Source organism: Saccopteryx leptura, chromosome 5, assembly GCF_036850995.1.
Source record: "Saccopteryx leptura isolate mSacLep1 chromosome 5, mSacLep1_pri_phased_curated, whole genome shotgun sequence".
Lineage (NCBI taxonomy): Eukaryota > Metazoa > Chordata > Mammalia > Chiroptera > Emballonuridae > Saccopteryx > Saccopteryx leptura.
The window spans coordinates 182,962,779-182,989,434 of NC_089507.1; positions in this window are offsets into that span (position 1 = coordinate 182,962,779).

Sequence of the window (26,656 nt, forward strand, 5' to 3'; positions counted from 1 at the left end):
GACTGATAGAAGTTTAAAGAGAGTTTTGCTAACCTACTAGTGAACACACAAAGGAACAGATACTCTGACTACTTGCTATACCAGGGGTCAGGAACTTTTTTGGCTGAGAGAGTCATGAACGCCACATATTTTAAAATGTAATTCTGTGAGAGCCATACAACGACCCGTGTACGTTACGCATTATCCAATAAAAATTTGGTGTTGTCCCGGGGGACAGCTGTGATTGGCTCCAGCCACCCGCAACCATGAACATGAGCAGTAGGAAATGAATGGATTGTAATACATGAGACTGTTTTATATTTTTAATGTTATTTTTTTTATTATTAAAGATTTGTCTGTGAGCCAGATGCAGCCATCAAAAGAGCCACATCTGGCTCGCAAGCCATCGGTTCCCAACCCCTGTGCTATAGGGATATTATTGGCATTATATCTCTGGGGGGATCAGGATTTATCCAAAACCTTTAAATTTTTCATATGCTTTGACTTATCAGTAGATTATTTAAAAAGAAGGCCAGAGTTCCTCCCATCCCACATGCCCCATTGCAATGCAATCTGCCATTCTCCCACTGGATATCTGGGCTCGTCTGGAGAGTTGCTTTGACCAATAGAATGCAGCAGAAGTGAAGCATACAATTTCAAAGGCTAGCCCTTAAGAGCACTGGCATTTGCATTTTTGCCATCTGGAACCCTGAGCCACCAGGTAAAAAAGTCTGGCTACACAACTGGAGAGACCTCTTAGAGAGAAGTTCTGTCTGGCTGATGGGCAATACCAACTCTGAGATGTATGAGACATGAACTTAGATGTTCTAGCTCCAGCCAACCCTATAGAAGACCACAGACATATGTGTGATCTCAGCCAACACCTCATGAAGCAGAAGAACTGCCCAGCTGAGCCCAGTCAACTCACATCATTGCGAGAAGTATAAATTGTTGCTATTATGAGGTATTATGTTTTAGGAAAATTTGTAACGTAACAATAGATGTATGACGTATGTTTAAAATTCTATAAAAATAATCAGAAAAATGCACAAAAATATATAACAATCATGGTAGTACTGTAACAAAATACTGGGATACAACTGAAATGATACTTATAAATAGAGCAATAGCTTTATAAATTATAGTGCCTCTATTATAATGAATGCAATGCAGCCTTTAAAAATAAAAATGTTGGGCCTAGCCGGTTGGCTCAGTGGTAGAGTGTCGGCCTGGTGTGCAGGAGTCCCGGGTTCGATTTCCGACCAGGCCACACAGGAGAAGTGCCCATCTGCTTCTCCACCCCTCCCCTTCTCTTTCCTCTCTGTCTCTCTCTTCCCCTCCCGCAGCCAAGGCTCCATTGGAGCAAAGTTGGCCCGGGCGCTGGGGATGGCTCTATAGCCTCCACCTCAGGTGCTAGAATGGCTCTGGTTGCAACAGAGCAACGCCCCAGATGGGCAGAGCATTGCCCCCTGGTGGGCATGCCAGGTGGATCCCGGTCGGGCACATGTGGAAGTCTGTCTGACTGTTTCCCCATTTCCAACTTCAGAAAAATACAAAAAAAAAAATGTTTACATTTATTAGCATAAAACTATATATATGGTAAATTAAGTGAAAATAACAGATAATAGGATAGTGTTAATGGTCTAGGCGTGGAATATGCAGGCTTAGAGCTGGACGGAATTTGAATAGTCTCCAACATCAACCAACTCTGTGACCTTTGGAAGGGGACTTTATCTTTCTGCTCTCTCAGTTTTCTCACTTGAAAAATGGAGATTCATCATTGTACCTGTCTGAGATTTATAAGAATTAAATGAGATAATTGAATAAGTAGCTGATTAATTGTACGCACAAATTTAACTTAGACCAGGAGCACAATTACTGGTAGCTACTATTATGATTATGATGCTATTATTAAAACATGTAATTATTATTATTAGATTATCATATTAATATTTATTCTATTATATAATGTATTAAATTAATATCAATAAATAACCTTATAATAAGCTATGTTATTACAAAATCTATGCTTTGTATATACATAAAATATATATAATATATACATATAAACCACATATGTGTGTATTTATATGAAGTGTGTATATACACACATAGTATGTTGGTGAAATTAGCAAAGTTTTAATTTTTTTTCTTATTTTTTATATTTTAAGATTTTCCATGATGAGCTATATATTTTATTTTTGTATCCATTTCTACATTTTTAAAAACAAACCAAAAAATATTCTGTTTTCCATACTTCTTGATTATTTATTTTAGCTATGTTCATGAAGATCAGCCTAGGTTGTGTGTGAGTGGGTATCTATGTCATTCATACAATACTGCTATTCCAAAGACGAAAACCCTCAAAATTGATTAATAAGCCCCAGTGTTGTTTTAAGATATCACTTAAAAAAACACTGAATGAATCTGTGCTTTTAACAAGGATCCCTAACTAGAACATCTCATCTCTCCCTAATCTGGTGATAAATTGCTTATAGAAATGTGACATACCATATTTTAAATTCCTTGAGTCATTTGTGATACATGAAATGTGAAAAAGAAGTAGACAAAGTCAGTTTCACCTTATTGAATACTTCTACTTTATTATATTTATTTTTTATTTTTTATTTTTTTCATTTTTCTGAAGCTGGAAACAGGGAGTGACAGTCAGACAGACTCCCGCATGCGCCTGACGGGGATCCACCCGGCACGCCCACCGGGGGGCGACGCTCTGCCCACCAGGGGGCGATTCTACTTTATTATATATTATTAAGAATTCACACTGTCTTTAACAGCCTACCATGGTGTCTGTGGCCAAATACACAGCCCGTCTCTAGTTTTTGGAAATTTCCAAGACACTTTATTTATAATGCCGAGGTTTCTAATCATTGATGCAGTAAAGAAACGTTTTCACCCCTAGAATTCCCCCAAATCATTTGAACATGGAATCTTTTTGTTTGTTGATTTATTTGTTTAGAAGGGAAAGGGCGGTGACTGTTCATAAAAACAAGACATATTATCATCTCAGAACACACCAGTAGTTTAAAGATGGGTGGACTGAGGGAGGGAGGCTGAGAAGAGAGGCAGGAAGAAATGAAAAAGGAGGTAGGGAATGACATACAAAAGAAAATAAATAAAGTCCTTTTTTATAAATTTTTATTAATTTTAATGGGGTGACATTAATAAATCAGGGTATATATGTTCAAAGAAAACAACTCCAGGTTATCTTGTCATTCAATTATGTTGCATACCCATCACCCAAAGTCAAAATGTCCTCTGTCACCTTCTATCTAGTTTTCTTTGTGCCCCTCCCCTCCCTCCTCTCCCCCCCCCCACCCCAGGGACATTTTTTTCTGACTCCAGACCATTCTTGGGTTCAGAATCATGACTTAGAAGTTATGAATGTCTTCTTTATCTAATCACCTACCAAGGACGGTTTAGTTGTTTCCATATCTTGGCCACCAGTTTAATTAAAATATATATATATATATATTTTTTAAAATATATATTTAAAAAATTTCCTCCCAATTTAAAAAATTTCCTCCCAAACTTAATGCAGTCTCATTAGGTAGCAAGGTCTGCCCAGAAGTGACTTGAGGGTATTTCCAATTTTCATTGATCCCTCTCAGTGAGAATGTTATGTTTTCCTGCAGCTACATTTCTGTTAGCTGTTGGGGTTCTACCTTAGACCCTGATGGGGAGTCATAATCTAGAATCAGTTCATCATGTTACCTTTTGTAAATCTGAAGCATTCTGAATTCAGCTGGTTAGAATGGCTGTATTATCTCATGGTTAGAATACTCAGTCTAACCATTCTAATGGTGAGAATGAATTTGAAAAGCAATTGCAGGTCTGTTTTGTATCTATAATTTGTAGAGCTGTTCATACCAGGTCCTTCTTTGCCTATAAAATGAGGAGAGGGACTCCCACATGTACTTTGGTGGTTAGATAAGATAATGTATGCCAGAAACTCACACTCTGGACACTTCGAAATGTCCACTGTTCTCTTCCCACCTTCTGGTGACCTGTCCCCACCAGGCCCACCTGGTGAGCATCAGTGGTTAGTGGTCCCTGAGCTTTACCTGCCCAGAGGAGCAGTGAGCAGAAAACAAGATTATGTTTCTATTCTTTCCTCCCCTTCTGAAGCCCTGACATAAATTACCATGTATGTCACATCTGCCACAACAATCTATGCCCAGGCTTGATTTGTGTTGCTTCATACAGCTTTAATAATGTGTCCTGCATAAAACAGACCATTTTAAAAATCAGAATTGCAGAGGCTGGTCTCCTTATAAGACAGTGGCACTATCCGTTGGTGGCCGTGTGCTCAGACACGCTGCCTCTACAGCTGGTAGAGTCCTGCAAATATTATGAATCTGAGTCTACAATTGTGGGTCCTGAGATTAAAATAATTATGAGCAGATTTAATTTAACCTGATTGCTGCTTAAAAAGCCCCAGCTTATAGTGCTATTTAAAAGGAACAAAATATTTGGGGTGAAGGAATAGGAATGACAACTCCCAAATCTCTTGGTCTTGTGTTCTTTGCAGGTGAGGGACAAGAGGAGAAACAGGAACTTGGAGGAGGATTTGAAGACATGGAAAGTAATAAAAAATAATCAGAATGATTTCTCACTCATACTAAAGCCCAAGACTTTCAGAGGGAAGGCTTTAGGAGTGTGAGGGTTACTAACAAACAACTTTGAACTTCTTTGGAAATATAGAGCCCAGGCTATGATGCTAAGAAGTCCCCAAGTCAAACAAGAGACCCCAAGGCCATCAATGAGGTTCTTGGAAAAACATGGTGGGGCTTGAACTTCAGCGATCTGCCTCCTGCCTCTTCCCGCAAAGCCCACTTATACAGTGCCCCTCCCCAGCCTCTGGCCTCGGCTGCTGTTCCTCTTTGGTGTAAAACTGTTTATTCAACAGATCGTTATTAAGCCCCTGCTATGTGCCAGGTACGGTTCTAGACACTGAGGAGTGACACAGCAAGTAGCAGGGCAGGCTCCCAGCATCTGGCTGCTTAGATTTGGGGCTACTAAGCTAGGTAAGAGCTTCTACTCACTATTCCTGCCTATTGTTCCCATTTCTCAGAGACCTGGAGACCTGGGCCATCCCACATGTCTTTCACCAGTTGTAGTGGAGCTGGGTAGCTGTTCATGAACATTTGTTCCCCACTTTTAAACTGATAAGAGTTGTCACTGGGAAGTGGCTACCCAGGCAGGAGGCCCTTTACATCCCGGCTGAGTATGGACTTGTAACTATTTCCTACCAATGGGAAGTAAGTGAAGGTGATGAGAACCACTCCAAGGGCAATGCTTTAGATAGTCTTTCCTTTCCATAAGTGGGTACAGACCAGAGGATAAATGTGTATCTTTGAATCACCAGAGCTACCTGCCCCAGACAGTTACTGGGTAAGAAATAAATTGCTATCATATTTGATTTGTTGAATTTTGGAGTATATCTGTTGCAGTTGTTTAGCATGTCTTAGTTAATACACATCTCTTATTTCCTATTCTACAGTATATCTCTATATCTCTCTTTAAAGTGCCAATTGTTAACTCTCAGAACCCCTTGCTTTTCTTGCATTTGAGCCTAGTTATTCTAATCCCTTCTATTTTTTTTGCCTGTTTTGTATTTTTCCACTCCTCCTGAAACATATTTATGGTTGAGATTCTTTTCTTTTTATAATTCTGACATCTACTTAAACCATATTCTGATGCACATCTTAAACAAAGAGAGGATTACCTTAATATATAAAGAGATCCTACAAATCAATAGAAAAATGGGAAAGTATATAAATAGATGGCTCACAGAAAAGTAAATGCAAATAGTATTTATATTAGAAGGTGCTATTTTTCAAAATAAGAGAAATGAGAATAAAATTACGTAGAATAAAATTGAAATATCTTTCTCAGTTATCATCCTGGAAAAGAAGAAGAATATTTTAATACATTCTGTTGGCAAGAATGTGAGGAAATAGGCACCCTTGAATAGTGCTATAGAGAGTTTAAATTAGTACAAATGTGGCAATATCTGTCAAAGTTACCAATGCACTTACCATTTTGCTCAGCAAGTCATTTTTTTTTTAAATTCAGCGAGAGGAGGGAAGACAGAGAGACAGACTCCCACATGTGCTCCAACAAGGATCCACCCAGAAAGCCCGCTAGGGGAGGATGCTCTGCTCATCTGGGGCATTGCTCTGTTTGTAGCTCAGCAACCGAGTTCTTCTTAACACCTGAGGTGGAGGCCATGGAGCCATCCTCAGCACCTGGGGCCAACTCACTCCAATCGAGCCATGGCTGCAGGACGGGGGGAGAGAGAGTAAGTGAGAGAGAAGCAAGATAGGGAGGGGTGGAGAAGCAGAGGGGCACTTCTCTTGTGTGCCTTGACTGGGAATTGAACCTGGGACATCCACACACTGAGCCAACACTCTACCACTGAGCCAACCGGCCAGGGCCTGGCAAATCAACTTACAGAAACTTATTTTCTACACAGTTTTACATGTACAAATTTATGCATTATCAAGTTCATTTCTTCAGTTACCGTTATATTAAAATATGTTTATATAACCAGGATGATTATAATTAAAGAACTGGTTAAATAAATTATGGTTCATCCACAAATAGAAATACTAAGAGCCTTAAGAAGTAATAAGGAATATTTTTATGCTCAGCTAAAAATATATTAAGTGAAAGAAAATAGAGAGTAGTGTTTTTAGTTCGCTACTCTTTGGGTAAAAAAAAAAATACATTCATGAATACATAAATATTTATATATATTATAATGTAATATATATTGTATACATATATACTATACATGTAATTGTGTATATTTGCCTATATTATATACACATACATACGGTAATGATATAGAGAATACATTGGGAAGCTGCACAGAAACTGATACAGTAGTCTCCCCTTATCTGTGGTTTCAATTATCTATAGTCAACTGCAGTCCAAAAATATTAAATAAGAAATTTCAGAAATACAAAACTTGAAAGTTTTAAATTGCACACCATTCTGAGTGGTGTGATGAAATCTCCCAGTGTCCTGCTCCATCCTACCTTCAGGATCAATCATCCCTTTACCCAGTGATGCACACACTGCCCGTTTCTCATTTAGTAGCTGTCTTGTTATCAGATCAGTTATAACTGACCACATTCACATTACTTTTATTATAGTATATTGTTATAATTGTTATGTTTTATTATTAGTTATTGTTGTTACTCTCTTACTATACTTAATTTATAAATTAAACCTGACCAAGATATGTATGTACAGGAAAAATCATAGCATGTATAGAATTTGCTAGATCCACAGTTGGAGACACCGCTTGGGGTCTTGGAAAGTGTTCCTGGTGATAAAGGGGGAAGTACTGTAACATTATTTTTTGTGTGGAGGAAAGGAAGATGTGGTCAAAGGAAGGAGGAAAACTTTTCACCAGTTCCTCTCTCTCTATTTTTTTTAAACCATGCAAATCTACTCTAAATGAAAACAAAAGTATTTCCTAAATCTTTTCTCTCTTTCTGTGACAACTATTTACTCAGTAGAGTCACTAGTTGGGCTGACGCATTCGTTCTGAAATATTTTGGCAATTATGAAATGCATAGAACTTCTCAGAAGGACACAAACATGTGCACACATGAGGACACACACATAATTGTATTTTCCATTTCAGGGTAGCCATGGACTGCTTCAGCTCAGTTACAAACTCCAGGTTGAAAATTCTTGTTAAAAAAAAAAGTCATGAGTGAGGGCAAACGAGAGGACTCTTTCTCACATTTTCCCTGTTGGAAACTATACAGAAGCCATCATGCCCAACCACATCTTCTCCTTGCTCTTTGTTTTAGAAGAAACAGCTCACCCTTGTTTCTACCTAATCCCTGGATATCTTTGTGATTCGCTTTTGAAAAGAAGTCTTCAAAAATTAGACAATTCTATGATTACACTTTTTACATCTTTCCCTTAATTTTCTACCTCTTCTTGGGAATCAAAATCCCCTGGACACACTTTCAGAAACACATTTCGGCTCACCCCTAGGGCTCACTTTTGAACAACTCCTCTTTTTCGTGTTCCTGAACTGATTAAGTACAAGCCATGGGTCCTCCTTTTCTTTGCTATTAGTCTGATTTTTATAATTCAACTTTAGAATGAATCTTCTTAACACGAAGCTCCAGGAACCAGCATTTAGGTTCTTTATTCCATTTTCCCTTAATTATAGAATATTAATTATAGAGATTCTTCATTCTAATCATCTGATACTCATAGAATCCCATGTGGGACAGAAAGAAACTAGCATGGAATTAGCATGCTAATAAGAGGGGCTCAGTAATGATAGTGCCTTTCCTTTCCCCATCACTTCACCGCAAGGAGCTCCGGACTGTGGCATGGCCCCAGCCTGTCTGCAACGCTGCCCCCTCCTTTCCTGACATCGCTGCACTCAGGCCATGCTGGTGGCTGGAACCAGAGTGAATAGAATCTGGAGCCCTTGGCCTCGCATTCAGAAGAGTTACTACTCGGACTTCCCTCACTACACGGCCCCCACTCCACTCGGGCACTTTTCATGCCGGTGCTCCTCCCTGATCTCCCTTTCAGCATGAGGCACCCACTTCCCTTGATGCTGGAAATGTTGCCTGGGATTGGCTCATAGCTGAGCTCCTTCCCCAAGACTAGGACACTTCCCGAGGGCAGTCCACCTCCAATGACTGGTCAGTGCATGAGGTACAAAGGGCTGGCTCCTTGTCTCAGTCCCGCGGAACTTGGAAGGGTGTCTGAGCTCTAGAGCTCTTTGTGGGATGGGCTGACGCTGCGGCTGGAACCTCATGACAGCCCAGCTCCTTCCTCTGACAAACCCACTTCCCTCACCCCCTCGCTGGTGCTGTCTCAACAGTCCCCGGCAACAACCCACCTGCACCTAATTCTCTGTCTCAGAGCCTCTTTCCTAGGGAACCCAGGACTCGAAAACATTCGGACATTGTCATTCCTTTACAAAGACACTGTCTTTCTAAAAGACAGAAAATTTTTGAAAAGTTCCAAGCTTTTAGAAAACTATGCTTTCGTGATAGCTAATAGAGCAACGAGAACCAGTTGCTTTAACCAGAACAGCAACCTTGTCCCTCCTTGTGTCAGCCCCTAGGCTTTCCCCTGTGTATACCCACAACCTATCCTCTCAGCCTCTTCTTCTTCTTCTTCTTCTTTTTTTTTTCAGCCTCTTCTTAAATGACGTTAAACCTACCCCTCCACACAGCCTCTCTGAGTATGTAGCCTAGGTTAGCCAATCAGAGCCGCACATTTCCCAGACCACAGTGATTGCTTGAGGAATGGCGCGTGACCTGAGCTGGACCAATAATAACTCTTCCCAGGACTTACATTTCAATCATTGGGACAAAGAGAAAAGCAGGATAAAAAGATGGAGATCCTTGATGATGTCATTTGACTGCCTAAATTCAGCTGTTTCTGAACTCAGATAAACTGGTTTCACTTGGGGAGTTAATGTGTTTCCTTGTTATTTAAACTAATTTGAATTGGGTTTCTCTTGTCTGAGATCAAAAGAGCCCTACCTGATACAGAAGGTTTACCTTTTAATTATTCTCAATTAGTAATAATAATAACAAAAATAGTGAACATTCTGAGTGTCAGAATATTTTCTACAAATGCACCCTCCCTGCTTCTTAAATAGAGCTCCGGAACAGAACTTTTTCCTGAATATCTCTGGGACACTCCTTAGCATGCTGGCTGGATTTTACACTGATGGCCATAGGGTTACCTTGGGCCCTTGCATCTGTGTTAAGTAGGTTTGGTGTATAGGGCTCACTGAATGCTCATGTCTAATTATTTTTTAAAAAATTGATTTTAGAGAGAGAGGAAGGGAGAGAAAGAGAAACACTTATTTGCTATTCTACTTATTTATGCATTCATTGGTTGATCCTTGTGTGTGCTCTAATCAAGGATCGAACCTGCAACCTTGGTGTATCAGAACAACACTCCAACCAATTGAGCTACCCAGCCAGGACCTGTCTAATTACTTTGAATGGAAACTTTTCTCCTTTGCTGCCAGGCTGTTTGTTCTCTGCCATTACTGTGATTGCTTCAACCTCTTTCTTCCTCAGTTGTTGCTTTGACTTATAAATCTGATATCTGAGTTTATTTAAATTTTATGTAAACTAAGGTTTTAAGCAAATGCCTGACAGACTCCCCTACAATGTAAGTGCCCAAGTATTTGATTTGTGGACATTGGATATTAAATATTGCAATTCAATTGCATTTTATAATGTTTATACTTGTCATGAGATATATTTCAATCACTAAGTGTATGGGCTAAGAGTCCTCCGCATAGGCAAGATATGATATTCATCCATGCAACCAGAAAATTTGGTTAGCATAGGGTGGCCTCCATCTGGAATATTATTCTGTTCTGAGAATAATGTTCTCAAATTAACTCATTCCATGTGAAGCAGTGGCTTTTTTGAGTCAAGAACATTAGAGTGAAGCTTAGAGTAAATGAATTCATTCATTCATTAGTTTCTACGAACCCAAACTGGCATTTATGCCAGGTGAGTCCTCCCTTCTGTTTGTGTGTCTTGCACTACTCTAGTCACCAATCAGCCTGGGTAATCCATACGTGAGTATTTCCAGGGAGAAAAGTGGAATTCCTAGCATTAGTTTCATTTCTCAGCCTGATTCCAATTGTTTGTCTTATGAACTTAGAACAACCAAAATGTGATGTACATGGTACTGACTTCCGCTAGCACCAAGGACAGAGCCTGGAAACCATGCCAAGAGGCACCAGACAGGGAAAGGAGAAATTTGCTTGCTGTGTTTCCCTTTCAACACTGAGCAAAGAGCAGACCTGGAAGGGAGGGAAATGTTCCAGGAAGGGAAAAAATGTATAGCCCCAGAAAGTCAAACATCCTCAATTAGTATGAAAAGAGCACCATTATTTCCGCACCAAGAGAACTGCTTTTGCCAATCACTTCAGTTCCTCTTTATCACTGTCAAGTGTGTTTATTTTGATGGCTTTTTATTTATCCTTTTTTTTTCCAGTGGCAAATCAGAAATATGGTCCCATCTGGAGACAGTGCACAATGTGATGCTTTCCATGACCCTTCCAATCAGGAATAACTACAGCCGTCAGGGGAGCACTGAAAAAAATGTCAATTAGCTATAAAAGTTCCACAAACAAGCATTACATCTTCCTCTTACGAGTCCCTGGGTGCAGCTCAAAATTGAGCAATAATGTCCACAGTTAAAAATGGCTGTGGTAGGCCCCAGCGCTCCCTTTTCCCATTAATAATTGCTCAGTGTTGGTGCCAGGGTCACTGCATGTGTGTGTGGGGGTCAGGGGGAGCCCAGGAAGCTGCAGGTCTGGATGTTAGAAATAGCTCCCCTGTTACATTTACAGAGGGTAGGGGTGGAAGGGTGGCACCAAGTCCCTGTACCTACAAACCACATGGTAGAGTTCCTCCGTCCAGGAAACATGAGTGCTCTGAGCTGTCCTCCAGCCTCTCAGTTACTCTCGCCCAGCCCTCCACACACTGGCCACTTACTTCTGTTCATATTTGAAAATCACCGCATGTTGCTCTGGCTCTTAGGAGGAATTAAAGAGTAATCTGCCTTCTAGTGTCACTCTCTGTGATTGTCCCGGACCCAACCTACATGATTTTATTAACAGATCAGCACTCTGTCTTCCAATAAAAAAAAAGCAAAGAAATCTCTTTCCTACAAATGAAACCAGGCACGCTGGGCCAGTGAAGTGTAATCAAACCTTATTTATAAAAACAGGCATTCGGTCCAAGTGCTGTAGTTTGGCAATTTGTTTTGTTTGAAACATTGCATTAAAATATTACTTATCTTGACTATTGAGGTTTACGGCACTCCCTTAAATTCTGAACCTGAGGCCAGTACCTCACTTTTCCCCAAGTCCAAGTTCTGGCATTCAGCCACAGGGGAAGTGGGTGTACGTCCTTCAGGAAGGCTCAGCTGTGTGTTCCAAAAAAAAAAATGACTGTCACATTTGGCAGTGGAGACAGCATCTGGAAAGAGCATGCATACAGAGCGTGGTTCCAAGTCTTATCCTGCCACTGTGTGAGCTGCCACCACATGAGCATCCACAGGTCATCTGACTGCCCTGAGCCCCGGGCTTCCCATCTGCAAAGCTGAAATAATATTGACCTCAGAGCATGGCCATGAAGATTAAATGAGATAAAGTATGTCAGTAGCTGGCATTGGATAAATGGCACTTCACCAAATGTTTGTAGAGTGAAAAATCAATGCACAAAATGTTGGTTGAGGAACAGGAGGATTTTTTATCATCAGATTGCTTTCCTATCAGTGGGGCCATTTTCAGCGTTTTGCTTTTCTACATCGAGTGTTCATGATTTCTGCACATATTTATGTTCGGTGCCAGAACCAATCCAAGGTCAGAATTAATGTATATGACTCTTTTTTGTATCCTCCATTCTGCTTTGCACATAGGAAATACTGATTAGTATTTGTTGCATGAATGCAAAGAAAGATTATTGATACGCAATAATATGAATGGAAGTAGAACCAGGGATTGTGTTCTGTGCCCCACTGCATAGGTGATCCAAGCCATTTACACTGTAGGCTACAGGGCTTTAAGGAGCATTGGACACACAGATGGTACGTCCAGGGCCTTGAAAGCTACAGTGATCCTGTGATTCCTAAGTGGGGGGTTATCTGCAGAGATTGTTGCTTGGATTCTTGTCCTGCTAAGGGAGGGAAGCAAGGAGAATAAAATCTATTGCTTTTGCTATGTTTCTGGGGTTGACACAAGGAGATTAAATTAATTCATAACTACTCAGAAGTCAGAGAGTTCTGGGTCATCAGGGTATGATGTTTTTGGTAAAGAATGTCCAGAAGTAACCATATAAGAAGGATGACCAAGCAATATACTATTCAAACTGGGGTGATTTTATTTTTTAATTTTTTTAAAAAAATTATTTTTCAATTACAGTTGACATTCAATACTATTTTGAATCTCTTTCAAGTGTACAAAATAGTGGTGAGACCATTACACATTTTATAAAGTGTTTTCCCAATATTTCCAGTGAAGGGTAATTTTTAGAAGGAAAAGGGGATCCTATTAATAATTATGCTGGAATAGAAGATCCTAATTGAGGCTGCCTTGGGCAAAGTAGGACACATGCTCACCCAGCTTCTAAAGCAATCTTGCAAAGAGCCTCCTGTCTAGTGTTGGAAAGAGTTAATGTCATCGGTCCCTCTGCCTGGTGGCAGCCACATACCTGTCCCTTTGCAGCCACTGCTGTCTGATGATAGAACCACTGCACCTCCGTTTGTTGGTAGTAGAGCAAAGCACCCCAGTTCTCATCAGCTAGAACTGGGGTCCCACACGCTGGACTGCTAATCCACAGCAGCAGGCTGGCTCTCCCGCTGCGCCTGGGTTCTCAGTCTGCAAGAATGATGTCTTACAGGAGCATGGAAAGTGGAATCAGAGGTGGAGGCCAGCAAGGCAGAATGCCAAAGGGTGTGGGCTGCGGAATGTCTTCCAGATAAATGACTGGTGTTAGCACCGGAAACTATTGTAGATAATCATCCAGTCTAATATCTCACTAGTACCCTCTCCCTCACTCTAATTAGTGTGGAGAAGAGAAAAATCAAGAGTACAAAAGGCCCTTGACAGTTGGCTTAGTGGATAAAGTGTTGGCCCAGCCTGTCAATGTCCCGGGTGTGATGCCCAGTCAGGGTACACAGGAGCAGTAGCCATCTGCTTCTTTCCCCCTCCCTCTCACCTTTCTCTCTCTCTTCTCCTCCCACATCCAGTGGCTCAATTGGTTTGAGCATTAGCACCAGGTGCTGAGGATGGCCTGGTTGTATGAGTATCAGCTTCAGGCACTGAGAATAGCTTGGTAGGTCCTAGTGTTGGCCCCAGATGGAAGTTTCCAGGTGGATCCCATTTGGGGCACATGCGGGAGTCTGTCTTTCTATCTCCCCTCTTCTCACTTAAAAAAAAGAGAGAGAAAAAGAAGGCACTCAAGTTTACCAATTTTTTTAATTTAGACAGTTAAATTTAACAGGCAGACATTGGTCAACCAGAGTACATAGATTTGGAGAAAACATCTCCACATCATTTGGATAGTCGATTATGCTGTATACCCATCATGCAAAGTCAAATTATCCTCTGTCACTCTATATTTTGTTTCTCTTTAAGCCCCTCCCCCTTCTTCACCCTTCTCCCTCTCCTCCCTTCCCCTCCCCTAGTAACCACTGCACTTTTATCTGTGTCCATGAGTCTCAATTTTGTGTCCCACCTACGTATGGAATCATACAATTCTTAGCTTTTTCTGATTTACTTATTTCAGTCACTATAATGTTATCAAGGTCCATCCATGTTGTCATAAATGATCCTATGTTATCATTTCTTATAGCTGAGTAGTATTCCATAGTATATATGTACCATATCTTTATTCAATCCTCTATTGAAGGGTATTTTGGCTGTTTGCATGTCTTGGCCACCATGAACAATGCTGCAATGGACATTGGGGTGCGTGCGTCTTTACATACCAACGTTTTCAAGTTTTGGGGGTATATACCCAGTAGAGGGATTTCTGGGTCATATGGTAGTTCTATTCTTAATTTTTTGAGGAACCACCATACTTTCTTCCATAATAGTTGTACTACTTTACATTCCCACCAACAGTGAATGAGGGTTCTTTTTTCTCCACAGCTTCTCCAGCACTTGTTATTACCTGTCTTGTTGATAATAGCTAATCTAACAGGTGTGAGGTGGTATCTCATTGTAGTTTTGATTTGCATTTCTCTAATAGCTCGTGAAGATGAGCATTTTTTCATGTATCTGTTGGGATTTGTATTTATTGAGAGAAGTGTCTGTTCATGTCCTCTTTCCATTTTTCTATTGCATTGTTTGCTTGTTTGTTGCTGAGTTTTTATGAGTTCTTTATATATTTTGGATATTAGCCCCTAATCTGAGCTGTTCTTTGACAATATCATGTCCCATTTAGTTGGCTGTCTATTTGTTTTGTTGTCAGTTTCTTTTGCTGTGCAGAAGCTTCTTAGTTTGATATAGTCCCATTCATTTATCTTTGCCTTTACTTCCCTTGCCTTTGGGGTCAAATTCATAAAATGTTCTCTGTTGCCAAGGTTCATGAGTTTAGTACCTATGTTTTCTTCTATGTAATTTATTGTTTCAGATCTTATATTTAGGTCTTTGATCCATTTTGAATTAATTTTTTGTGCAAGGAGATCAACTATAGTTGTTTCATTCTTTTGCATGTGGCTTTCCAGTTTTCCCAGCACCATCTATAAAGAGTCTTTCTTTTCTCCATTGTGTGTTTTTGGCTCCTTTATCAAAGATGATTTGACCATATATATATGGTTTTATTTCTGGGTTCTCTATTCTCTTCCACTGGTCTGTGTGTCTATTTTTCTGCCACTACCATGCTGTTTTAATATCGTGGCTCTGTAGTATAGTTCGAAGTCAGGTATTGTAATGCCTCCAGTTTCCTTTTTTCCCCTTAGGATTACATTAGCTATTCAAAGTTTTTTATGGTTCCACATAAACTTGGTGATATTTGGTTTAATTTCTTTAAAAAATGACATTGGAATTTTGGTAAGAATTGTATTAAATTTATGTATTGCTTTGGGTAATATGGCCATTTTAACTATATTTATTCTTCCTATCCATGAACAAGGAATATTTTTCCATTTCATTGTGTCTTTTTAAAATTTCCTTTGATAATGCTTTCTAGTTTTAAATATATAGGTCTTTTACATTCTTTGTTATATTTATTCCTAGGTATTTTATTTTTTTGTTGTTGTTGCAACTGTAAAAGGGATTTAAATTTTTTTTTTCCCAAAGATTCATTGTTGGCATATAAGAAAGCCATAGACTTCTGTATATTAATTTTGTATCCTGAGACCTTACTGTATTGGTTTATTGTTTCTAATAGCCTTTCTGTGGAGGCTTTGGGGTTTTCTATAAACAGGATCATATCATCTGCAAAAAGTGAAAACTTTACTTCTTTCCCAATATATATACCTTTCATTTCTTTCTCTTGTCTTATTACTCTGGATAGAACTTCCAACACTATGTTGAATAGGAGTGGAGAGAGTGGGTAACCTTGTCTTGTTCCTAATTTCAGAGGAAAAGTTTTCAGTTTTTTACCATTTAGTATGATGTTAGCTGATAGTTTTCATAAATGGCCTTTATTATGTTGTGATATTTTGTTGAGTGTCTTTAAACAAAAAAAGAATGTTGTATTTTATCAAATGCCTTTTCTGCATCTATTGATAGGATCATATGGTTTTTGTTCTTTGTTTTATTGATATGGTGTATTATGTTAATCATTTTACGTATGTTGAACTATCCTTGTGTTTCTGGAATGAATCACACTTGATCATGCTGAATTACTTTTTTTATGTGTTGTTGTATTTGATTTGCTAGTATTTTGTTTAGGATTTTTGCATCTGTATTCATTAGAGATATTGGTCTGTAGTTTTATGTTTTTTGTGTTGTCCTTGCCTGGTTTTGGTATGAGGGTTATGTTGGCCTCATAAAATGTGTTTGGAACTACTGCTTCTTCTTCAATTTTTTGAAAGACTTTGAGAAGAATAGAAACCAATTCTTCTCTGAATGTTTGGTAAAATTTATTAGTATAGCCATCTGGTTTTAGACTTTTATTTTGGGGGAGGGTTTTGATAGTTGTTTCTAGTTCCTCCCTGCTTATACATCTATTTAGGCTTTCTACCTCTTCGTAATTCAGTCTAGGAAGATTGTATTGTTCTAAGAGTTTATCCATTTCTTCTAGATTGTTGAATTTTGTGGTATATAGTTTTTTATAGTATTCTGCAATAATCCTTTGTATATCTGTGATATCTGTGGTAATTTCTCCTCTTTCATTTTGGATTTTGTTTATATAAGTCCTTTCTCTTTTTTTCTTAGTCTTTCCAGGGGGTTGTCAATTTTGTTGATCTTTTTAAGGAACCAGCTCTTTTTTGTATTAATTTTTTCTATAGTTTTTCTGTTCTCTATTTCATTTATTTCTGCTCTAATTTTTATTATTTTCTTTCTTCTGCTGGTTTTGGGTTGCTTTTGTTCTTCTTTTTCTAGTTCCTTAAGATGTGATGTTAGGTTGTATACTTGGGCTCTCTCTTGTTTTTTTCATATAAGCCTGTAATAATATGAACTTGCTCTGATTACTGCTTTCGCTGCATCCCCGAGATTCTTTTTTTTTTTTTTCATTTTTCTTAAGCTGGAAACGGGGAGAGACAGTCAGACAGACTCCCGCATGCGCCCGACCAGGATCCACCCGGCACGCCCACCAGGGGCGACGCTCTGCCCACCAGGGGGCGATGCTCTGCCCATCCTGGGCGTCGCCATGTTGCGACCAGAGCCACTCTAGCGCCTGAGGCAGAGGCCACAGAGCCATTCCCAGTGCCCGGGCCATCTTTGCTCCAATGGAGCCTTGGCTGCGGGAGGGGAAGAGAGAGACAGAGAGGAAGGCGCGGCGGAGGGGTGGAGAAGCAAATGGGCGCTTCTCCTTTGTGCCCTGGCCGGGAATCGAACCCGGGTCCTCCGCACGCTAGGCCGACGCTCTACCGCTGAGCCAACCGGCCAGGGCCCCGAGATTCTAATATGTTGTGTTGTCATTTTCATTTGTCTGTATGTATCTTTTGATCTCTTCTTTTATTTCTTCTTTGACCCAGTCATTCTTTAGAAGTATGTTGTTTAATTTCCACATTTTTATGGGTGTGTTTACTTCTTTTGTTGCAGTTGAATTCTAGTTTCAAAGCCTTATGATTAGAGAATATGCTTAGTATAATTTCAACCCCTCTGAATTTGTTGATGTTAGTTTTGTGGCCTAGCATATGGTCTATTCTTGAGAATGTTCCATGTACACTGGAGAAAAATGTATACTCTGACATTTTGAGATGAAATGTCCTGTAGATGTCCATTATGTCCATTTGTTCTAGTGTTTCATTTAAAGCCAATATTTCTTTATTAATTTTCTGTTTGGATGGATGAGCTAAACCCATCAATAGTGTATTGAGGTCTTCAAGTATGATTATAAGTTTTTCAGTTTGTAATTTCACATCAGTTAATAAATGTCTTATATATTTTGATGCTCCCTGGTGTGGTGCATATATATTAAAAATTTTTATGTCTTCTTGATATAATGTCCCTTTTATCATTATGAAATGTCCATCCTTGTCTCTGGTTACCTTTGTTGTCTTGTAGTCAGCATTGTCAGATATAAGTATGGCTACACCTGCTTTTTTTTGGATATTATTTGCTTGACGAATCATTTTTCAACATTTCACTTTGAATCTATTTTTATCCTTGTAGCTTAGATGTGTCTCTTGAAGGCAGCATACTGTTGGGTTTTGCTTCTTGATCCAATCTGCTACTCTGTGCCTCTTTATTGGTGAGTTCAATCCATTTACATTTAGTGTAATTATTGATACTTGAGGATTTCCTATTGCCATTTTATATATTGTTTTCTGATAGCTTTGTGTCTTGTTTGGTTCTTCTTTTTGGTTTTTCTGTCATTTGTTTTTGTTTGGTGGTATTCCATACAGCTATATTCTGTTTCTTCTTTTTTTAAGTTATGTGTTTCAGTAGTGGCATTTTTAGGGTGGTTACCATTAGGTTATTAAAAAATTATCATATTTATTAGAGTTCATTGTTTCATGAGTGCTTCTGCACTCCATCCTCCTTTGCTACTGCTGATCTTTATCCCCTTCCCTTTTATGTTATTGTTGTCACAGATTATCCTTATTTTTATTGTGGTTTTGTTAAAATTTTTACTTGTAATTTTGTTTTGCTTTTTTCTTTGTATCTGGTCAGATAACCCTTTTACTATTTCTTGTAGTGGGAGTTTTCTAGTGATACATTCGCTCAGCTTCTGTATGTCTGTAAATGTTTTCATTTCCCCTTCATATTTGAAGGATTACTTTCATGGATATAGTATTCTTGGCTGGTAGTTCCTCTCTTTCAGTACTTTAAATGTTGGGGTCCACTCTCTTCTGGCTTATAAAATTTCTGCTGACAAATCTGATGATAGCCTAATAGGCCTTCCTTTATATGTTATATTCTGCTTCTCCTGGCTGCCTTGAGGATTCTTTCTTTGTCACTGATTTGTGATAATTTCATTATGATGTGCCTTGGAGTAGGTCTAATTGGGTTGAGGTAACTCGGCATTCTCTTTGCTTCTTGGATTTGAGGCTCTAACTCTTTCCACAGGCTTGGGAAGTTCTCATTGATTATTTGTTTCAACATGTTCTCCATTCCCTTTTTCCTCTTTTCTTCGTCTAATATACCCATTATTCTTATATTGCTTTCTGATAGAGTCAGACAATTCTTGTAGGGCTTTCTCATTTTTTTAAAATTTGTGAGTCTCTCTCTTCTCTCTGTAGTATCTCTAGTTGCCTATCTTTAATGTCACTGATCCTCTCCTCTATCTGGCCTGTTCTATTAGCTAAGCTTGTTACCTCATTTTTCAGTTTGTGTATTGAGTTTTTCATCTCTGTTTGGTTCCTTTTTATAGTTTCAATTTCCTTGGTGAAGTATTATTTTTGTTCATTAAGTTGTTTTTTGAGTTCACTGAATTGCCTTTCAGTGGTCTCTTGTATCTTATTGAGTGTTTTTAGAATTTTAATTTTGAATTCTCTGTCATAAGTTCCAAGGTTTTCATGTAATTGAGATTTTTTCCTGAAGATTTTTTATCATCTATCTGAGCTACATCTCTGCCTTGTATATCCATATTTAATTTTTTTCCTTGATGGCATTTGCAAGTGATATTGTTAATAACCCTAACAAAAGATAATTATTCCTTTTTTACAGTAGGAGGCACTGTACTACAAGATTTGCCTCTTTGAGATTCTTGGGTGGAGTTCTGCTGATGTGTCACTGTCATAATGATGCAGGCAGGGTGTCACATTGGTAGAAGGGGCTTGTTGTTAGGGCTTTGCAAATTTATGGCTCTAACAATGGCCAACCAGAGGTCCTCTGGGGCCCTCTCTCATGTCCCAAGAGAGTAGGGGATCAAGCACCCTGGCATCCCCACCTCTCACAGGAAAGAACAGCCTGGGGACCCAGCTGAGGGGGGCCTGCCACCGCCACTGTTCACACTCAAGGGTAGCAATGCAGGACCTGGAAGCTGGGGAGACACAGTTCAGTCCCTCCTCCAATACTCTAAGCACTTAAAGTGCAGCTCTGGGCAGGGCAGGGGCTATTTACCACAAGCTGGTGTCTGTTCTTTGGGAGCAGTTATGGCAAAGATCGTAGATCAAGTGCATCTGGTGCCACAAGGCTAAACTCCACTAGTCGAGCCTGAAGATCAAGTGCACACCAGTGCCCCATGGGCTGATCTCCACAAGCTATTTGCAAGTAGTTCTTGGGAGCACATCAGGGGCTTTGTGTGTGCCCAGCACCTACAGTCACAGGTTTGGCAGACGCTGGGAAACGGCCTTGCTTCCCATTCTTTGTTGTCACCCCATCTCTCCTCTTTCCCCCAGACTCTCCTCTTCTCCCGGCTCTGGCTCTAGCTCCAAGACAAAGCCTGCACCAACAGTGCCTCCCTCTCTCAGGTCCTTGAGGAAAGAGAAAGACTTGTCCTCTGGCTTTTTTTTTTCTTCTGTGAGCAGATTCCTTCATTTTTGGCCCACCTTCTTGCACAATCATACCTTTGTCTGTCCAGTGTGTGTATATTTCAGGTTCATCTGGGGATTTTTTCTTTGCATATAGTTATAGAATTTGTTGAAATTTCAAGGAGAGAGATCAGGAATATCTCTCACACTGCCATTTCTCTCTACTAATATTTTCATAATCATTTCTTCACCCACACCTTCTCCAATGGTTCTGGACTCAAATATCCACTGCTTCCAGGATCTTTGCTAACAGAAACATCACACACAACCTGTCCCAGCAGGGCCCCTACCCACCACAACTCAGCCAACAGCAAGTCCTCCTCCCTTTCAGTTGCTCAGATCCCAAGTCTTGGAGTTACTCATGTCTTCCCCTTTTACACATTATTTTGAATTTGTCAGAAAACACTCCTCAGGATACATTCCAAGTCTGACCACTTTTCACCCCCTGTTCCAAATCCTATCACCTCTCACCTAGGTAGTTATTACTACCTCATAACTGCTTCCATTCATACATCCTATATTCTCTCCTTCACTTAATTGAATGGTCCCATCAGTCCTTTTAAAGCCCAAGTCAGACTATGACACTCCTTTGCTCAAAACTCCCATAGGAGTTTCCTGTCTCACTAAGAGTAAAGCCGAAAATTTAACTGTGCCCTACAAAGCCCCACACAAGTTCAATCTCATCTTATAAAAGGTGGTCCCTCTTTCATATGACTAGAGCCACTCAGGCCTCTTTGCTATTCTTCAGATGAACCAGGCACACCCTTGCCTCAGGGCCTTTGCACAGGCTGTTCCCTGTGCCTAGAACACCCTGTGCCCAGATCCACTTGGCTAAATCCCTCTTTACCTTTAAGTCTTTGCTCAAATATCGTCTTCTGTTAAAACTGCTAATCCTCATTCCTTTTTCCTGTTTCATTTTTCTGTCCAACATCTACTACCATCTCATGTATTGAATATCTTACTTATTATTTTCTGCTTGTTTGTTTCTTCTGAGAGGAATATAAATAAGCTCTCTGCAGGCAGGAGTTTGTGTGTCTAGTTCCCTGCTGTGACTTCAGAGCAGGGACCTGGCACAAAGTAGGAATTTAATAAATAATTTCTGAATGAATGAATTCCACAACTATTTAACAAGCTCTACCACCTGTCTGGTGCATACTAAGTGTCTCAAGATGATCATAGAAAAATCTTCCCTCTTAAAGTGACCCGGAGTCCTAGTGATGAAAGCACAGCCCATTCTAGAGTGATGTGGTACTGATGCAGAGTGGGAAGGGTGCTGGCCAGAGGGTTCTTGTTCTATTACGTGGGACAAGGGGATGAAAATAACAATGTTTCCCCAGAGCTGACAACACCAGGGCTGCATCTTGACGAGTGAGTGGAATTTTACCTGGCAGTGGGACAGGGTGGCAGAGCTCTTCCTCATGTCTCAGTGGGGTGCCCCTCTGCATACTGATTCAGGGGGCAGGTTTGGGCCCAAGGAAATATGGAGAAAGAATTATTTATGATCTCCATGTTGCTCAGACAGCACATCCTTTTCAGCAGACAGAGGGATGGCCTAACTGCATCGCAGGACATTTGAGTCACCCAAGTGATCCAATCTGCTCACCTGCTAGTAGAATGAAAAAGAATTTCATTTGAAAGCAACCTGGGCAGGTGACCTCACAGCTCTGCAGCCACTGCAATGAGTGCCACCCACGGGAGTCACACAGAGGGTGTATTGATGCTCGACTTTCCCCCAATGCCTTTCAGAACACAGTGTGGTCCTGGACTTTCAGGGAGGCCTGCTGTGGAAAGAACTGTTGCTTTGTAATTTCTTAAGATAAGCTCCTCTAGATGAATCAAAGAATTGTCTGTGGTGGGCCTGCCCAGGAGGTGGTGCAGTGGACACGGAGGACCCAGGTTCAAAACCTCGAGGTTGCCGGCTTGAGTGTGGGCTCATCCAGCTCGAGCATGGGGTTGCTGGCTTGAGAGTGGGATCATAGACATGACCCCATGGTCACTGGTTTGAACCCCAAGGTCACTGACTTGAAGCCCAAGGTCGCTGGCTTGAGCCCAAGGTTGCTGGCTTGAGCCAAGGGTCACTTGCTCTGCTGTAGCCCCCGGTCAAGACATATATGAGAAAGCAGTCAATGAACAATTAAAGGAGCTGCAACAAAGAATTGATGCTTCTCAACTCTCTCCATTCCTGCTTGTTTGTCTATCTCTCTGACTCTCTCTCTCTGTCTCTGTCACACAGACACAAAAAGAATTTTCTGTGGTGGAATTCACCTATTTTGGCTGAGTCCAGATGCCTCTGGAGAATATACAGACCACCAAAATTTTGATGATTGTTTACTACTTTTGTGACATAACTGAGGGGGTGGGAGGGAGGGAAGAAGAGAGACTGAGAGAGAGAGAGAGAGAGAGAGAGAGAGAGAGCAGGCATTTGGGCAAGTACTCCTTTCTGGTTTGGGGTCTTCTGGCACCACAGGATTGTTCCAAATTCCATCATTGTGGTCCTGGGTAGAATTGACAGTTCTGGTGGTAATGAGAGTATATCAGCTAACTCTTTCTGTTAATAAACCACCGCGACACTTAGTGGCCTAAAACAGCAATGAGTTGTCACTCCTCACACTGCAAGCTGAGGATCAGTCCTCTGGCAAGGCTGTCCCAGAGCACAGGGGACTGCATCCTGTTGGAGGGATAGGATGCCTGGCGCTGGGCTCAGCCAGGATGTCTGGGACTTCCTGCCAGGGCATCTTTCATCCCATCTCTTCAGGGGGGGAGTCTTCATGGCAGGATGGTCTCGGGTAGCATTCCCAGAGGGCAAGCCCCAGTGGATGGTGCATAGCAAGTGCTTACATCTTGTTCACTGGGCCAGAGCAGGTCCCATGGGCTCACTCAGAGTCAGCGCGGGAGGGAAGCATGCCCTAGGCAGCACACTGGGTGCTGAGGTTCACTGAGCCGTGACTGAACAGGTCTTGCACAGGAGAGACTGCCAACCAGAGCTCTTGAGTCCAGATCCTCTGTGATTCCTCCCTTACTCTTCACCTCTCTGCGGCCCCTTGTGTGCAGTTGAGCGGGTGCGGGACCGTGGGTCCAGGCTGCACCGAGGCGACATGCACTGCCTTAGCCTGTTGCCCTCAGTGAAGGCAGATCTTGCTTTCAGCTCTGATTGTGACCTTGAACATCCAGACCAACTCTGTGCACAAGCAATGCCCCTTCCTTCTTCCCGGAGTCAGAGATAACACTCTGCACCACAGAAATAAGACCCCCTCTGGAGTTTGCTCAACAGGACAAACCCTCTATTTTCAGGTGTCTGCCCTTCTGCCCTGTCATCTCTGAGACGGCCTCTAAGGACACTGCCTCCTGGGGTGCGTGCCCGTGTGTAATCCTCTTGGCTTGAGTGGGAGCTGGACACACCAATGCGCTTCCAGCAAAAGGAATCCAGCAAAGTGCTGTGATCTCACTTCTGAGACCATCTCCAGTGCTCTCGCCCTTGCCTAGGTCACTTCCTCTAGAAGCCGGCGGTGGAGGCAGCCAGAGGCCCCCATCACTGAACCCGAGGCCTCCCACCCACAGCCGTGTGAGCGGGTGAGCTCAGAAGCGGATCCTCCCCAGATGGTCCTCCTGCAGCCCGCTGCCTCCTGAGCACGGCTGCCACCTGAGCGCAGCTGGTGAGAGACCTGGAGCGGAACCTGCAGCCGAGAGGCCCCTGTGTTCCTGCTCCCCAGGAGCTGTGAGATTATACATGTTTGCTGTTCCCAGCTGTTGTTGCATTTTGCGATAATTTGTTACACAACGATGGGTAACTAAGGTAACTAATATACAACCACATCCCCACATTAGGCCACAGCCTTGGAAAAATGTGCAGAGCCTGGGGCCACCCGGTCCACTGGTACAGGAGGGGCAGGGGCAGGAAAGAGGGGTTGGGGGATGAAGGGAGATCTGGAGGATTTCCTTGGTCCCTTTGAGCCATTTGCCCCCACCCTTCTTCCCTGGGAGTTGTGGTCTTTCAGAACCATCATCCAAGCAGGAAACAGTCCTCTCAGGGTTAAGATGGTAGCAAGAAGTAATTTAATACTTTTGATTGGATTAGTAGCAAAGGCATTGACTAGCCTCTAGCTGAGAGATGGAAAGTTTAGCCTGTCTAAATTAAATCTCTTCAGCATCATTGGTTCAAACAGCTTACTTGTTTTTGCTCCAGATGTTCTATACATTTTTATTGTTATGGGGCGGGAGGAGAAGCAAAAATGAATTCTCCTTTCTTTGGTAGGAGGACCTTGCCTTCCCCTAATCAGTGAGATTCTTGCAGCTCTGGTTTGGAGCCGCTGAGAACTGGTAATGGATCTGCCCGAATTAGCACCTGACTTGAGTGAGCACCGAAGCAGAAAGTCGCCCTCCTTTTATAACTGTCACCCAGCGAGCCAGGCCAGGTCTTATAATCATCATTGATTATCTCATTCGGCACTACTCCTGGGAAATCTTGAGTGAAAGCAAATTGAATTGGATATTTGCTGCCCTGCTTGTAAAAGGGGCCCCTCTTCGCTGCATTTCAGAGATGAGGGCAGCCCTTGGCCCCCAGAGCAGTGTGGCCAAGGGGGCTGTCTGGTGCGGTGAGAACAGGCAGCTCTGGAGAACTGATGTACGGATGTACACAAAGGGTAGCTTTGGAGCTAAGCACAGTCTTTAACATGGAGGATTAGTCACAGAGGGGAGGCTCCTTCATAAATGAGCTCTCTAGGCTGACGCAAGGAAAAGGCAATTGTTAAGGAAGATTAATTAAATAAATCGCATTGTTCCTGTGGGTGTCCTAGGCTCCCTAAGGAGAGAGGGCTGCACAAGGTCTCATAGGATCATAGGCACAAAGGGAAAAGAAGCCCTTTTATAGACTGTGGGTCATTCCAAGAAGTCCCTAGCCATTGATGGGGAGAAGGAAAATGAATAGGCAAAACTTACAAAGGCCAGAGTTTATTTAACGAGAGAGGAAGATTTGGGGGCGCCCCATCCTGCCGGAGGCCCAGTGATGCTGCTGAGCGCGAGACCATCAAACCTGTGCTCGGCTACCTGCCTCTCTCGCAAGCATCCTTCCTGACAGGAAGTGGGCCTTCCCGGCCAGAGAAGAGAGCCCCAAAGGGATCATGAGAATGGGTGATAGACATGGTGCTGATTACATGACGTGTAATCAGCATTTAGGCATCAACTGGCTGCCAAATGGGACACATGGTCATCTCAGTGTAGAGTAGATGGGACCTCCAGCTGTGAACCTGGAGGGTCATCCTTGGAAAGATTTTACAGGCACAGTTAGTCTAATAATACTAGTAACAACATGTTACTTATTAAGTGCCTCCTGTGAACAGGCCATATATATATTAATCCAGCGGGAGAAGTATTATAATTTGTGGTAGAAAATATTGATGTTCCCCCTGGATCACATGGGTCCTTTTCACCTGTCTTGGATTTCGGGGACCCCAGGCTTGGGCATGCTCTTGCTTCCTTAGCACCTGTTTTTCATAGGATTTCCCTTGGGCTCTGGAGCCTGTTCTGCAGAGCTGGAAGTGGCCCAGGATTTACATCCACCCCCGCCTTCCCACATCCCCTAACCTGTGACAAACAGTCACAAAAATATGAAAGCCAAGCTTCTTTGGGTAGGGCCAACTCCCATGCCTAATTTACAGTCTAGAGCAGTGGTAGTCAACCTGGTCTCTACCGCCCACTAGTGGGCATTCCAGCTTTCATGGTGGGCGGTAGTGGAGCAACCAAAATATAAATAAAAAGATAGATTTAACTATAGTAAGTTGTTTTATAAAGATTTATTCTGCCAAACTTAGTGAAAATCCGATATAAAGTACTTGGTAAGTAATTATTATTATATGCTTTAACTTGCTGTAACTCTGCTTTATAAATTTTATAAAGTAAAGTTATAAATCAGCATTACTGTGGAACCAGTGGGTGGTTAGAAAATTTTACTACTAACAGAGATGCAAAAGTGGGTGGTAGGTATAAAGGAGTTGACTACCCCTGGACTAGAGTATTTCTTCAGGGTTGGGCG